The sequence below is a fragment of the Orbicella franksi genome, chromosome 3, assembly GCF_964199315.1.
Source record: "Orbicella franksi chromosome 3, jaOrbFran1.1, whole genome shotgun sequence".
In the NCBI taxonomy this organism is placed as follows: domain Eukaryota; kingdom Metazoa; phylum Cnidaria; class Anthozoa; order Scleractinia; family Merulinidae; genus Orbicella; species Orbicella franksi.
In genome coordinates, this window is record NC_138147.1 from 31,266,630 (window position 1) to 31,282,106 (window position 15,477).

The 15,477-nt window shown below is 40.7% G+C and overlaps 2 protein-coding genes across 7 annotated transcripts in view; one reads left to right on the forward strand and one right to left on the reverse strand.

The window, feature by feature from the left end:
- Positions 1–15,477, reverse strand: part of LOC145481996 (uncharacterized) — a 102,054-nt gene that overhangs the window by 43,830 nt on the left and 42,747 nt on the right. The gene's annotated exons all lie outside the window — the stretch shown is intronic.
- The window catches only part of LOC145481955 (uncharacterized), a 72,068-nt gene continuing 62,928 nt past the window's right edge, over positions 6,338–15,477 (forward strand). For 3 of the 4 annotated variants that reach the window (XM_081460531.1, XM_081460533.1, XM_081460532.1), the window contains exon 1: positions 6,346–7,977. The gene's annotated coding sequence lies outside the window, so the exon portion shown is untranslated. Of the gene's footprint in view, positions 7,978–15,477 lie in introns of all 4 variants that reach the window. The other variant, XM_081460530.1, reaches the window with a different exon arrangement.

Sequence of the window (15,477 nt, forward strand, 5' to 3'; positions counted from 1 at the left end):
AAATCCGTGGGTTTAAGGTGGCTCCCTTTAGTTTTACGATCGCACGCGCGCTTAGCACAAAAGCTAAAGTAATCTGCACGCGCTCAAAGGAAAACTTCAACGTATTTCGACTTATAATAAAGTTTCCATATAACGCGCGCTCTGATTGGCTGGAACAGCGTGCTTTATCAGAGAACAGAGCACGGGTTGATGACGGTAAGTTGGCTTCCAAATTTTGCTTCGGAATTTTGACAAATTTGACCCAAATTAAACATCCCCTGTGACTCAGACAAACGCACTAGAAGCGAGCTATTTTTCTGCAGTAAATATGGCTCACAGAGACCATTTTTAGCAACAGTAGTGTTAAAACTGTACTAAAATAACAAGTTTTGCTAGATTCCCACCGACAAAACATGTACAACTGTAGCGAAATACACAAATTCTCAACCTAAACAGTGCCTCGATAAAGACATTAATTTTGTTACGAAGGCAGAAATTATACTAAGAAGTAAAACAACGACAGAAAACAATTGAACTGTCTCTGTTTATGATGAGAAGCTTTATTTTTGTAAATTTACAATTAAGAATGCTCATTTGCTCAAACAACACTTACATGCAGTGTAGTAACGCTCGTTCTCCGGTCATCTCAGCGAAGTAAACCGACGAGTGGTCAGTGCAAAACTTGCTCTGATATTCTCTTCTGTGCTCGAAGTAGAACCAGTGGGAGTCGTTAAGTCTTTCTAACTTTTACGCTAGTTCGGGCAATCTTGCTGCATGCGGCTACAAGCCGTAAATAACTGTAGCTCCTTTCAAATTCAACCCGACATTTCGCATTTTCATCCACAAGCTTTGAGCTCCGCGTTTCGTAATTTCCACTGGAAAAGTGCTCGTTTTCATGGGCCACAATACGGCCGGATTCCTCTGGACTATAAACCTTTACCTGCCTTGAGATCCGTATTTAAAAATTAACTTAAAAGCGAACTTTGAAGGCATCATTCTTCTCTCGAAAGCCGCTCAAACTTCTCGAAACTGAAAGCTTAGCTGAAGTCCAGTTTGTGATTGACAGCTGTCGCTTCGTTAGCCAATCAAATTATTTGAACAATTCTAACAAGGATTGTGATTGGCTTATTTTAGCGTGCTTTATCAGAGAACAGTGCACGGCTGACGCCACTTTTGCTCGTTTGGAAAATAAAGTTTGGTTTGAAAATTCAGCCGAATGCGTGGGGAAATTATCTGATTCTTTATCATATCACTTAGGAAGCGGTAGAGCACTCAAGAAGTAGGGAAAAACACTCGACTACGTCTCGTGTTTTCCCCTACACTTCTTTCGTGCTCTACCGCTTCCTGCGTGCTTTACAACAGAACAGAGCACAGTCGAGGCTTCTTTATTTGTTAAATTTTATGTCGTCAACACGAGCGTTTCCTTCGATGACATTCCGTAAAATTTGGCAGAAGGGTAATATATACATCACTTTAGCTGAAGCTCGTTTTTTCAGAGAAATCTATCTGACCGGTTTTTCCGCAGCGGTAAAAGACGTAATTCTACCAAAATCTTAAAAACCGCTTTTACAAACCCTACTTTTTTCGTGTTTAAAATTCGTATTCCGCCGGATTTAATGTACTGTAAAAAACATTGGAAGATTTCACCGAAGGATATTCAAGAAAATCACAAATAAAGCCATAAAAACGGAAAAAACGCACTTGTTTGGGCATTTATAATTCAAGATTAAAAGCCGAGATTTTAACAGAGATGACAGTAAATCAATATATCATCACTGATTATTACATGCTATAAGTTTGAGAGGACTGGGTGTTAAAACGAATGCAAAAACAGCTTCTAAAACATAACACTAGCGCTCGGAACTCGATAACCCATTACTCTATTGAGCCACCTTAAGTTGAAAATACCCAGTAAAGAAGCTATGTCACGGTTTGCGTATCTTAAAAAGTTTAGCCTAAATTTTTCAGGTTCGTCATTTGTAAGCTTTTGTAATCCGTATTAATCGTCTCCGTCCCTAACCATCCTTGTTCCTTTTATGGTTTATTATTATCTCTTTGGTGTTTTTCTATCTTAATAAACTACTGTTTTCAGCATCCCTTCAATTCAAGGTTATTCTTTGCGTGGCCAAAGCAACTTAAAATTATATGAATGAGCTCCTTTAAACATGAAGCGGCGAATTTGAAAATCTGACGTTTTCCAGCGTCAGCCCCTCCTGGGGTTTTGCCTTCATATAAGAAACCTTCGCTTGTCCCTTTTAGTAGAAAGGACAAGGCAGCTGATCTTCGTTCTGTGAGAGCCCGACCAAACGCACACACAATTTTAACCCCGGAGGGTACTACCAGAAAACTTGGGTGGGGTTGTGCGGCCCACTTCCCAAATCCCTTACTCTATTTACGACCAAAATCTGCGATTTTTGGTACCCTCTTTATGACCTGACCCGGCTCGTGATTTACCAATTCTTCTCATGTTCTTTCAAAATCCCGCGTGGTTTATCAGCCTATAAACCGTAAAACCTTGTATTCTGTTGCTTAAATAAATGATAGATATAACTTAAGCAGGTCCATACGGGCGCAGATGGCCACTCGCGAATTACGCAACTATAGCCACAGTAAAATACAGTTTAATTTTAAGTTACATTGAAAAATGAACGGGATAAAATAACTCTGCTAGGGACTTCCATATGAAAAGGTCGGGGACGCTCGTCGTCTAGCTTCGGGGTATAATCAGGGAGTCTGATCTGACTTAAGCACGGTGCCCACTAAATACAAAGGTTTTTGCGCCAGATTAGGACCATGCGGACCATACGCTGCTATTTTGGGATTCCTGGTTTTAGTACATGCTGATTAAACTTGATTTGGTCACAGTAGGAGAATTTTGCTTTCATATTAGTCGCGTACTTGGTAGCGTAGTTGATTACATTAATGTCAACCCAGTGTTCGCGTGGTAGTAAAATTATGCCTTGCGTGATGCGCAGAACGTGAGCACACTAACAGTAGTAGGCACCGTCCTAGAGGACGGTGCCTAATTTTTTTTGCATATTGCTAACCACTAACTGTTAACGTCTTCCAGCTGAAAAACTAGCTGTTATCTGTCGAAAATTATACTGAAATCCAACTGTAAACATGTACCTGCAGATCGCGTAGTGCGCGCGCAAAACAAGTACGAAACATGCAAATGTTTTACTTATTGGGGAGGTGACAGGAAAAAATGTAACGTGCACCGTAAAAGTTTTCAAAAAATATCAAGTACTTTAAAAAAAACGCGCGGTTACCCCTACATTTTATGTTATGAAATGGATGTGGCAAGCCTATTCAACACGAGATTAGTTTCTGGTTGTGAGCAAAAGGTATTTAGACTGTATTTTCACTGAACCAGAGGAAGGCTGCCAGACACTAAAAGCGCTGTTGCAACGATTTTGCTGTTAAAAACACACCAAAAATTGTTTCTGTGTTACCATTTACCATGTAGTTTTAAGATCTTTATAAATGTGTTTGCTTTTCTGTATGTAAAGGCGAATTTTAAGGAAATTTTTGAAGAAATATCCTTTCCTTTTTTTTCAGAAAAATGCTGATATCAGCATTTTTTTTGAGATTCAAGGCTAATTATCTCGAAAAAATGCGTGGCTACCCCCATTTTTCTTTGTGGATTCCAATAGCCCTTGCAAACATCTACTTATCCGCGTGGTCCTTACCTGGCGCAAAAACCTTTGTATTTAGTAAGTACCGTCCTTAAGGTGTCCATGACGAAAAGCCGCTATTGTAGCTGTCAAAATACGCATTAGGGTGTAGTCTAAGAAATAATGATAATAAAAACGCTCTTATTTCCGATTTTGCGCTCGATTTTCGCCGGTCAATACTAGCGAGGGCTTTGTTGCTGAACAGGCTAATTATCTCGAAAAAATGCGTGGCTACCCCCATTTTTCTTTGTGGATTCCAATAGCCCTTGCAAACATCTACTTATCCGCGTGGTCCTTACCTGGCGCAAAAACCTTTGTATTTAGTAGGCACCGTCCTTAAGGTGTCCATGACGAAAAGCCGCTATTGTAGCTGTCAAAATACGTATTAGGGTGTAGTCTAAGAAATAATGATAATAAAAACGCTCTTATTTCCGATTTTGCGCTCGATTTTCGCCGGTCAATATTAGCGAGGGCTTTGTTGCTGAACAGCCCCTGGTAATCGAGCTTTTTCTATTTTAATTGTCATCTTTTAGGGGTCAGATAAAGCTTGAGCTCGAGGTTTAATTCAAATTTTCCGACGAGCATTCATATGGGAGTTTCCCCTCCCTCCCCCCCGCTCCCCCCACCCTCGCGCTCTAAAACAAGTGACACGAGGCAGGCCAAAATGGAGTTTTGATCGCTTGAAAGCATGCAAATGATTCGCGTGACGTATATTTTCACTTTATGACATCACGCAAACTAAGTCAGGCAAGCATTTGTATCGCGGGCCTTTAGCTGCAGTTTTGTTGATGGAACCAAATGGCGCGAAAAGGTTATGCAAAAACGTATACAATATTTAAATCTAGGATTATTACTCGACTCTGTGGCGTTTATAATTGGCTTTGGTCTTGAACAGTCTTGTTCCGTTTAAGGTAATTCCTCTGAAATAAAAGTGACAATAGATTTTTGTTCAAACTTTGTCCACTGAATATTTGTCATATGATAACTTCAATTTTGAAATAAAAAAGGGGGGTGCCCATGCTCATTAAGGAGCAGTGAGGCATTGAAAATGCCCCATTTTGGCATTATTTAATGCTTATTATAAGAACGCATTGCCTGTAATTGTAACATCTTTGTAAGCCCGGACTCATAAGAACACGCATTAAACTACGGTCAATACATTGTGTCAGACACAAATAAACGTTTAAGTTTGATTCAGACAGAAAGCTAAATCCCTGATTAAAAATTTGAACCAAATTTCTTGACGTGGTTACCGACTGTAAAATAGAAAAGACCACAGTGTATCTGCTATTTTTCTTATTTATTCAATTTTCAGCAATAGAAATTAGATCAGTCTTTTCTCACGCAAAGCTTATGATTAGTTGATTACAACGACTGGAAAAAAAATTGGTGTGCCCATGCTCGTTGGTGAGCTAGAGCCATTTTTCAACTGACAGAGCTCAATATCAAGGCAAATCCGTCATGTTTTCAATATGCGCGTGCACAAGCACGCGCTAATGACGCCATAAATTATGCGCAGTAAGGATGCGCAATGCAAATGTGAGGAATGACCTTAAGCTGTGTATCGCGTGAGGCCTAGTGACTTGTAAGTCACGCAACCCTCTCCAGTTAGGTATCAAACGCCACGCGAAACCTGCGAAATGTGTTGGAAATTTAAAACCAAGTAGGATAAATCACGCACCAGCAAGCTTTTCATAGCTTGGTTAACTGGTCAACGCACATCAATAATGATTTAAAACTAGTAGTAATCAAAGATCATGAGTGCGTTCGACACGGTCACTTTCATATATATACCTTAAATGACTTAACTAGCTGACTTTCAACCTCTGTCTATTGCTAAAATCAACATTTTTCATGTACAGCCGAAGTTGCACACAGACAGATATAGTGTCAAAGTCCACGCCAGTGAAGAGTTCCCCTGTGTAAACTACGATGGCCGATTTGTTGTTCAAAAGGTTGCGTGACGGCGCCAGTTTAGGCCTTCAAAATTTCATGTTTTGACGTAAACTCAGCATGAATTCAAAACGTAAACAAAAGAACAAGCTTAAACTCTGGCCTGTAAGCAATTTTAATTCGATTTGCGTTCATAAAAATCTTCTCGTTTGCCCAATGGGAAATTCGGTTTGGTTTGCACAATTTCATAATTCAGGCTTTGCGTCTATGCCAAGGTTTGTTTGTTATTTTTAACTTACTTTAAATGACCTGAGACTAAAGGGGACCAGAAAAGCATAATCATTTACATTCTTGTAAAATAAATAAACTGTTATTCACTAAGCCGTTTAATTAGCTGAACATTCTTTCTAGGTGTTTGTTTACATACCAACATTCTCTAGTTAAATGTGCGGCTTCTTTTTCCATCTTTTTCCATCGGATCTCTGTTTTCTATTTTTACTCAAGCTGAAATGGCCGAAGAATAAGAGTTTTTACGGTTTGAGTTTTGATCGCTTGAAGGCGTGCAAGTGATTCCGGTGACGTATGTTTTCACTTTATGACATCGCGCAAACTAAGTCACGCAAGCATCTGGGGTTTAATCAATAATGATTTAAAAATAGACTCATCGTCATGTGATTAACACGAGCTGTGTGGGGTGGTTAAGCTTTCACTTTCGACTTGCTGATTTCCTTGTTGATTGCAGACGGATCTCTGTGGCGTTGTTGCTTTGCTGAATTGCTCCTGAATCTTTCCAAACAGTGAGTATGGCGTACATTACTGTTCTCTGTTGCATGAACGTCAGATAAACTAAACGGAATTTGTATGCAGCTCACAGTCAAACTCTTTCTGACCTAGACGTGTGCACGAATAATTTATTTCTTTGGTAGATGGTCAGTAAATAGTGCGCCTATACGCACACGGTTACCATGACTATTTGAATCCAAAGTGTCGTTCACTTATGGCGGAAAAAGAGGGAGACAAGACTGGATGAAGGCATGTGACTCGGAAATCAAATCCAGTGTTCTCGGAGGGTTTTTGATCCTGTTTTTTGTTGTTGTTGCTCGTTTTGAACGCAAGGAAAATCGATTAACGAAGTAGTCATACTAGAATCGCAGTGAGCGTTCTCTTGCCGCTTTAATGTTCGCCGGATTCCTTTTGAGTTAGACGAGTTATCTGCGGAGTCGATAGACACAACATTTCTAAAACCTTTGGGGCCAGAATGTAGTAAATGAGAATGTGAAGAAGTAAGGAACTTCCGGGAAGTTTTAAATTTGTCATGCAGTAGAGGAAGCCTTTTCACTCCAGTTGCCTTTCGCATTAGAGACAGACATCGCTCTGTGAGATGCATTATATCAAGCGGTTACGGGCAGAGTTTCTCCCCTAGCAGAAATAGGAGAGAATCTCTGTCTCGCAGGGTACAAAGGAGAGAAACGTAAACCAAACATTGAGTGTTTTAAAATTCGAAATTTTGACTTCAGTTCAACTACTGTTACGCGTACCTTCACACAAAACTCGCTTTGTTCTATGATAGCTGATAGAGGTCATGATACACAACATCTTATTATCTTTCTTATGTTTACAAACGATTAACACCGCCGAGGAAACCCTGAGATTCTAATTTCTCAAGCTCGGTTCATACCGTCCCATTTCTGCCGTGTCGACTGAATTCAGTGAAACGGATTTCGTCTGAATCGGCTGCCGCATATCTGCCGCACGTTCTACTGAAAGACGACACCGATTCAAACGTCGAATTTCTGCCCTATCGAATCTCATCAGTTACATATCAGGCCCTGTTCCGTAACCCTATTGCTAGGGGTACCCCCGGGGGGGGGGGGCACTGCCGTATATGGGCTATATAGGTATGTGCCGCTGTGAAGGGTATGGTTTTCAAGCAGTTTACTCTAGGATAGGGTATATAAATCAGAGCGTTTGGGTCTAGAATAGGGTATAATTTTTCACAAAACTGACTAGTTGGTTGAAGATTTTATCTAGACTAAGGAAACCAGGAATTGTGACTCAAAAATATAAAAAATCAAATTGGCAAGTTTAAATTTACGCAAATCAGCCTCAACAGTGTTGATAGATGGGGGGATTTGGGGAGTTTACTCTAGTATAGGGTAGCAAAATTCAGCTGAACTAGCTCTGGTATAGGCCAAGGGTTCCAGGATCCCAGCGGCACACCCCCACCCAGAAATTCCCAAAGTACCCCCCCGGGGGGTACCCAAGCAAGAAGGGTTACCCAAGTACTTAGAAAAGAATATTTAAAGTTTTAAGCATGGATGGGGGATCCACTTGATCCCTCTTTCGCTCCTTCGCTTCCTGTTATATGTTAGGCATTTCGTAGATCCTCTGCACGATTTGACCAATGTTTTCCTTGCCGAGTGAGTAGGTTAAATTTAAAATACGTCTGGGCAGTAAGGGCCCGTTTACATGGAAAGAGGGTGCCTCGGGGGGATAGGGGCACCCTACCTAGTAGGGTTGAAGATACCGCGGTTCTACATGCAAGCTAGGGGCACCCTCCCCACTGGGGCCAAGAGCTAATTTGAAGGGGTGGTCGCTAAGTTTAGTAAACAGACAAAATGGCGGATCGCAGACAAATGTCGGCGGCAAACGGAATTCTTGTCACTCTCTCATCTTTGGCCGCTGCTTTTCAGTTGTGTGGATTGAATTTAACATATTTAATTCTTGAAAAACGTCGTCTTCAAATGGTTGGCTTTCAAATCGCTAACCAGTATGATATTGCCGTGGCCCGACTTCGAAACGCTCCGATTTCAAACGATAACGCAGTCGTGGCTGGTGATCCTCCCCAAATGTCTGTCAAAAAATCGTAATGCTCTTTCACAATGCGCCCACTCCCGCTTCGTGAGCTTTTGTTAACGGCATTGCGATAATCTTGCCTTAATTATAAAGCCTTGGTCTTTTCCTTGATTCTGGAACACCCACTCTTTATTAGCGCCTTTTCTGCCTCACTTTCCGGAATGTATTTGTTGTACTCTTCCTTGTTCATATTCTTGAGCTCTTTTTCTGGGAGAGTGACTTCCTCCGGACCAAAATCTAAAGGGTAATGACGAGCAATGCATTTTCGCACCGCAGCATACAAAGAAGCAAGATCTGCTTCAAAATCAATTCCTTTGAAGTCACAATTTGTCTTATAATCGTTTATGTACTTCAGAAGATCTTCCACTTTATCGTCCGTCCATGCAAACTTCTTAACGTTCTTGCTTACTGCCTGCTTTTGCATTTTTTTTTTACGTTTCTTGGTCGAAGCTTCATTTGAACACGTGCTAGTCTTCGCGGCTTCTTCTTCTTCACAGGCGAACGCTTGCTCTCCATCTCCGTCTTTGCCGCTTTCCAGTTGGTCGTTGAATTCTAACTGCTCCTCGTTTTGATCTTCCTCCTCGTATTCTAAGCTTTTCTGCAGCTGATAGCGGCGAAATAATTCACTTTTAGAAATGTTGTTCGTAGCCATGTTGAATTCTTACTGAAATTTGGCGCCTTTTACTTGGTGGCCTTATCATAACAAGACATAGCCCTAGCCCCCCGAGCCAGCCCTACCGTTTCGTACTACATGGGCTTATGTCAACAAAAGTCAACCCTAGCCCCTAGGGGCACCCTACCTTCAAGGTAGGGTAACCCTACCCGCTAGGGGCACCCTATCTCGCATGTAGAACGAACCGCATAAAACAAAAGAGAAGGGAAACCCTACTACATAGGGTGCTCCTATCCCCCCCGAGGCACCCTCCTCCATGTAAACGGCCCCTAAGAAAGGGCTAATGCAACAGAGAAACGGAGAAGGGTTAACTTGTATTAGATTATTTCTCTGAGTTTCAAGGAACAGAACGTCTGAACAACAGAAATTCATTATGAATTGGTAGACACAAAAAAACCAAGGCAATGAATGGAAACCAGCGAGGGTAGGGAAGATAAAAGTTGTGAGGATAGAACGCGTATGACCTTTCAGACGACGCTAAACTTGATATGACCAAGGAGAAACCTGATGCGAGTGCCAAGAGACAAAGCCACGCGAGGAGGGTGTCCCTAATTTAGCGTTTTGACAGGACCAAAACAACCATATTAGTAGACACAAGAGAGACGAACGAGTATGGGGCAAAAATACAATTTAATACGAAAACCAAGGCAATGAATAGGAACCCAATCCCATTAGGGGGGAAAAAGAAAAAAAAAGGAGAAAGGAAATGGTAAAAAGAGTAGGAAAAAAAATGACAGAATGGGAAAGACGAGCGGAAATGGCATACAAAATGTCATGGCTCTTCTTGGTCGATAATTTAAAGTAAACTAAATACGTATCGCTGCGCCAGTCCCCCTGCAGGTAGAACCCTGACGAAAACTGCGAGATGAAAAATTATCTGGCTTGAGTCCTATCGAGGAAATGCATGATTTGAAAAACCGATTTAAATGTGCACGAGAATAGGTTCCGGCGACCCACCGTGATTAACAACAAACAGGGGCGAGCTAGCAAGCTGAGGCACGGTGCAAAAATAATTCTTGAGTGCGGTGACAGGACACAAGACGGAATCAGAAATGAAAGGTAAAGAAATTTCTAGCACGCGCTGTTTGAATTGAATAGTTTTGGTCCTAAATACCCTAAGGACCACACCTGACGCAGTGAAAGAGACATCTTGGAGATAAGCGTTGTTGGACTGACAGTCAGCTAAGGTATAAGGTACTAAATTAGAAATCAAAAGAAAAGAAAAAAAGGCAACTAGAAAAAGGGCATGTACGCAAATGTGCAGCTGATTAGACCAATCAAAATGGTGAAAAACATTCTAAAGAATATCAACGGTCACTGGATGAGTGACACGAACAGAAGTCAACCATGATACGACGAAGCTCCCGCTGCGTGAGAAATGATCGTTGAAAGAGAAATCAGCTCCAAGTGACTTGTTGATATGCTTGAGAATGTTGACATGGTTAACTGAGCATTGACGACATAACGATTTCGAATGCTTAGAAACAGGGAACGGATCAAAAGCGTAGTAATCACAAAATAGAAGATTAGAGGTCAGCTGTGTTCTCATGTTCCTCTTGGTCGATTCTTGAAACGCTAGGGACTAAAGGTCCGGTAATACGGGCAACATTTTCCTTCAACTTGTTTCGCAACATTGTTGCATTGCAAGTTGAAACACATTGTTGCGCGTATTACCACGTTTGTGACCAACTTGTCTCGCAGCAAAATACAGTGTTGCAAGTCTGCAGAATTCCACAGGTATAATCGCTTAATCGTGTGTAAATAAAGATGACACCTTTTTCAACATAATTTAGCATTTCGACGAAGTTGCACTTCGACTTTTGGCCGTCTTAATTTTCCGTGCCAGCGAAGTTCTCTCAGTATGAAACTCAGTGTCGCTTCAGGTAGCTAGGCGAAAAGTTGTATTTTTGCGACAGTTCTTCCAAGCGTTTTGCCTTTCTTCCTGCTTGTTTTGAAGGGACAAACGAAGTGTCCCAATGACTATGATAGCTCTCGAGGTCTTTGTACAGGGCAAATTTTTGACTTTCCGAGAGTTACTGGTCTACTTCGAATTCAGGCTCGCCTTCACCGTCCGCCATGTTTTTTTTTTATTTGCCGCCCTTCGCGACAGCCAATCACAAGCGTTGAATTCAAATTTGTTGCGAGACAAGTTGTAGCTTCAGTGGTACTACGAGCAGCAAAACTAAAATTTGTTGCAGAAAGTATAACTCGAGTCTACTTTGCGCAACATATTGCCTCAACTTGCAACACTGTATTTTGCTGCGAGACAAGTTGGTCACAAACGTGGTAATACGCGCAACAATGTGTTTCAACTTGCAATGCAATAAAGTTGCAAGACAAGTTGAAGAAAAATGTTGCCCGTATTACCGGACCTTAAATGTTGTTAGCGTAGTCCAACAGTTGCGCAGCGTCTACTGCAAAACAGAACGAGGACAGACCGCAAATGACCTTTGAGACGACGCCAGACGACGCTAAACTTGATATGCCAAGGAAAAACCTGATGCGATTGGCAAGAGACAAAGACACGCGAGCGGGGTTGTCCTTAATTAAGCGTTTTGACAAGGCCAGAATAACCACATGCACTCGACCTTTTGAAACCTGAGTGAGTGGCGCAAATTGCGTTATGAGTGTGATAATAATAACGCATAACGTAACGCGGTTAGCGTGGGAAATGTAACGTTTTTTATATGGAATCTTTATTGGTTCAAACAGCAGTTTTCGTTTTCTAAGAAGAAGTTGATAATTAACTTGTACTTCCTGGTTTTACGCTTAAATTTGGAAGGAAAACGAGAACCCGCAGCACAAGCATTTTATTACTTGGTCACACGTCCAGTACTCCAGGTGTATTGAATCGATAAACCGATAATAGATGTCAATCGATAACAATGGATACTAATCAAAGATCAATTGATATCGATTGCCGATAGCAATCGATGAAAATCGATGAAGAAAAATATTGTGAGTTCCATTGTTATCGATTGCCAATAGTAATCTAAAACGATTGATTCATCGATTTTTATAGACTGTTATCGATTGTTATCGGAAATTATTTTTGTCCTTTTACAAGTTACACTGATAAAATGACTCACAACATTTGTCTGTAATGGTTTTATTGGGTTATTTTACATTCATAACCTGCATATCTTTTATAGTCATCAACACAATAACAAGAACAGAATCATTTAGGGAAAATTTCCAGTAAAGATATTCTTGATGCGGTCGACTGTACGGTGATGAACTTAGGTTCCTGTACATCCGGTATTGAAATGTAACGCAACGATCCCAAAAAACAGCTGCGCAGGAGACTAAGATGAACGGGACATGCCAAGAGTCTGCTTTAGAACCCCGGAAGACCTGGAGGAGAGACCACTCCACCTGGACTTTGAATCCTTAGTTCGGAGTCAATGAAATTTTGTTGTTCCAGGTATTATTTTACACAACAACAAAGGCATCTTTGAATAGTCCGGAAAACTTGATGTATGGTTAAACGGTAAGACAGGAGTTATCGATTCATAACGATTTTCGTCGATCGATACAGATCGATAATTTTTCTTTTCTGTGAGTTCGATTGTTATCGATTGCAGATATCAATTGATATCTATTGATATCCATTGAATCGATTGGTTTCCGATATCGATGTTTATCGATTGACAACGCCTGGAGTACTAACTTATTTAAGTTATTAGCTTTGGTGATGATATATGAGCGGTACTTTCTTTCTGGTAACGTTTCGAACTAGGATAACTTCATGAATGTTTGACGGTGTCATACTTTCCTTATTTCGTAACGCCTCTTTAGCTTGATACATCATGTCATGTCATTGCTTGTTTATACGCCTAATTAGCCTCGATATCTAAGGAATATAAGGCGTCCCCTTTTATGATCTAACAACGAGCCTAAAGGCGTTAACGCGGGATAATTTGATCGATGTACTAATGCATCAACTTTGAAAGGCTATCCGCGTGGAAATAAATCCAAAAGGAAATGCTACCATCCAATTTTGCATTTTGTATAATAATTAAATGAATGCGCGCGCTCTGATTGGTCAATCAGCTATGGTTTATTGTGCCTGCGGCTCGTGATTTACGAAGTCTTCGAGTGTTCCTCCAACATCCCAAGTGGTTTATCAGCCTATAAACCATAAAGACTTGTGGTCTATTGCTTAAATAAACGATGTTAAGCTGTATTTCCTTCAACAAAAGGAAAACAGAACGTGGTTCGCGTAATTAGAATTTGTATCGAGAAACATTACTGTTAGCTACTGTTGTGTCACTAAAGTGACACAAAAATGGCTCAATCAGTTCGAATTTCAAATTTCAGCTGCAATTTTTTATTACGGAAAAGAAATACATCAAAAATGCTGTCCCTGGCTTCGTTTGTGTACCTTTTTTTTCCTATGTTCCTGAAGAGGTTTAGGTCGTGTTACTCATGAGTAAAGCGATTTCAGGGAGTTTTGGCTTCATCGTTTTCCAGTGTTTTTTGACGGGAAGAAATACATTTGCCAGCTATCAAATATTTACTTGGGGTAAAATCTGGAGACGATGGGAGCTTTTGTGACAAACAATGGCTCTTCTGATGGCTCTCACTCCATATCCTCGTATCCACGTGACTCTGCTCACCTGGACACGACGCAAAAACTCGAAACGCCTTTTCCGACTGGTTTAGTAATTGGAGCAATTTCTCTTTGTTGATTAAATCAAATATTCTCACGGCATGCATGCATAGTTCAAGAAGAAATAAATACCAATGCATGTCGAGCTCAAACTCGTATTACCTAAATGTATTTCTCTTCCGTATATCGATGCTATATATCCGTAATTTACATCAGGTTTCATCAATGAAAAAACCGCTTCGCCACGTTATGGATGAAATGCTATGGGTACAATTCATATGAAGTAATTCTTTAAAGCCACCTTCACTGACAATATGGCCTTGGCCCCTTCGACTGCTAGCAGTCTCAAGTGTCATGCAGCCGTCTTCTCGCCTGTGACCGGGTTCGGACAGCTGGAAGGGCCGAGAAGTAACTGCCTGAGAGTAAAGTGGCCGAGGGGGCCATGTGGTTCTATCCTCTTTCTTCCGGCTTTCTCTTCACCCCATCCTCGACAAGAGAGCCTGTTCACAGACTAGCCGTCCTCTCGCGCTTAACTCCCGAGGGGGCCAGCTTTCTCTTCTTGGGCCCCTCGGTGGTTAAGGACGTTCGCGCGAAAGGTTTCCAGTGGATAGTTAGATAATCATTTACTTGTGTTAGAAATGCAAGAGAAATTAGGGGTTACCAACTTCGTTTCAGAGATCAAGCGTGTGGAAAGTGGAAAACTACCCTGATTTTTAAAAATTGGCGCACGTAATTCAGCATGGTCTACAGGGGTTTATTGTTAAAAATATCGAAGATGGGTCAAAGGAGGCCAACGATCTTAGTCATATTTTGTAGAAGTGGATCTGTTGCGTAAATAATTCTAAATTTTGCCAACGTTTTCACAAAACTTAACCCTTCAAGAGGCATTTACGTAAGTATATGTGCATGTAAATATAATATTAGTACTGTAAGTAGTGTAAGTGGTTGTCCTGTAAATAAAATTGCATTAAAAAGAGGCCTTTAAAATCGCCGCACAGACAAACTGAGAGCTAAAAAGAACGGAATTCGATGGTGCATTTCGCAAAAAATTCAGATTTTCTTCATTTTTTTTTGCTAAACGTAGAAAATCAGTAGAAAAAATGATCCATTAAAAGAAAAATAGGGTCACCGAACATCCAAGATCGTTACATCCAGGCGAAGCTATATAGCAACGACCATCTGCTCTATCATTGTTCATTTTATTACTAAGCGCGCACTCGATGCATGTCGTGGCATGTGAACTTGCGTGCGCAGTAAGGATGCACAGAAACAATTAGTTTTAACGTCCTTAAGGTGGCTCCCTATAGTTCTACGATCGTACGAGCGCTAAGGAAGTAATGTGCGAGCGCTCAAAGGAAAACGTCAGTGTTTTTCGATATTTTATTACGTCAACATGAGCACAAAAAGCAAAACTGACAGTGAATTTTCTCGCGTTTCCTTCGGTGAAATTCCGTTAAATTTGGCAGATTGGTAGTGAATATTTTATGTCAGTCGGAGCTCGTTTTTCAGGGAAATCTATAAGACCAGACGTTTTGCAGCGGTAAAAGACAAATTTGAAAATAACGAAAAACCTGCCTTTAAAAACCCTACTTTTTTCGTGTTTAAAATTCGTATCCCACTGGAAGCGATGTGATGTAAAAATTTTGGAAGATTTCACCGAAGGAAATTCATGAAAATCACAAATAAAGCCATAAAAACAGTAAAAAAACACATTTGTTTGGGCACTTATAATTCAAGACTAAATCCTAAAATTTTAACTGAGATGATAGCAAAATACTATTTAATCA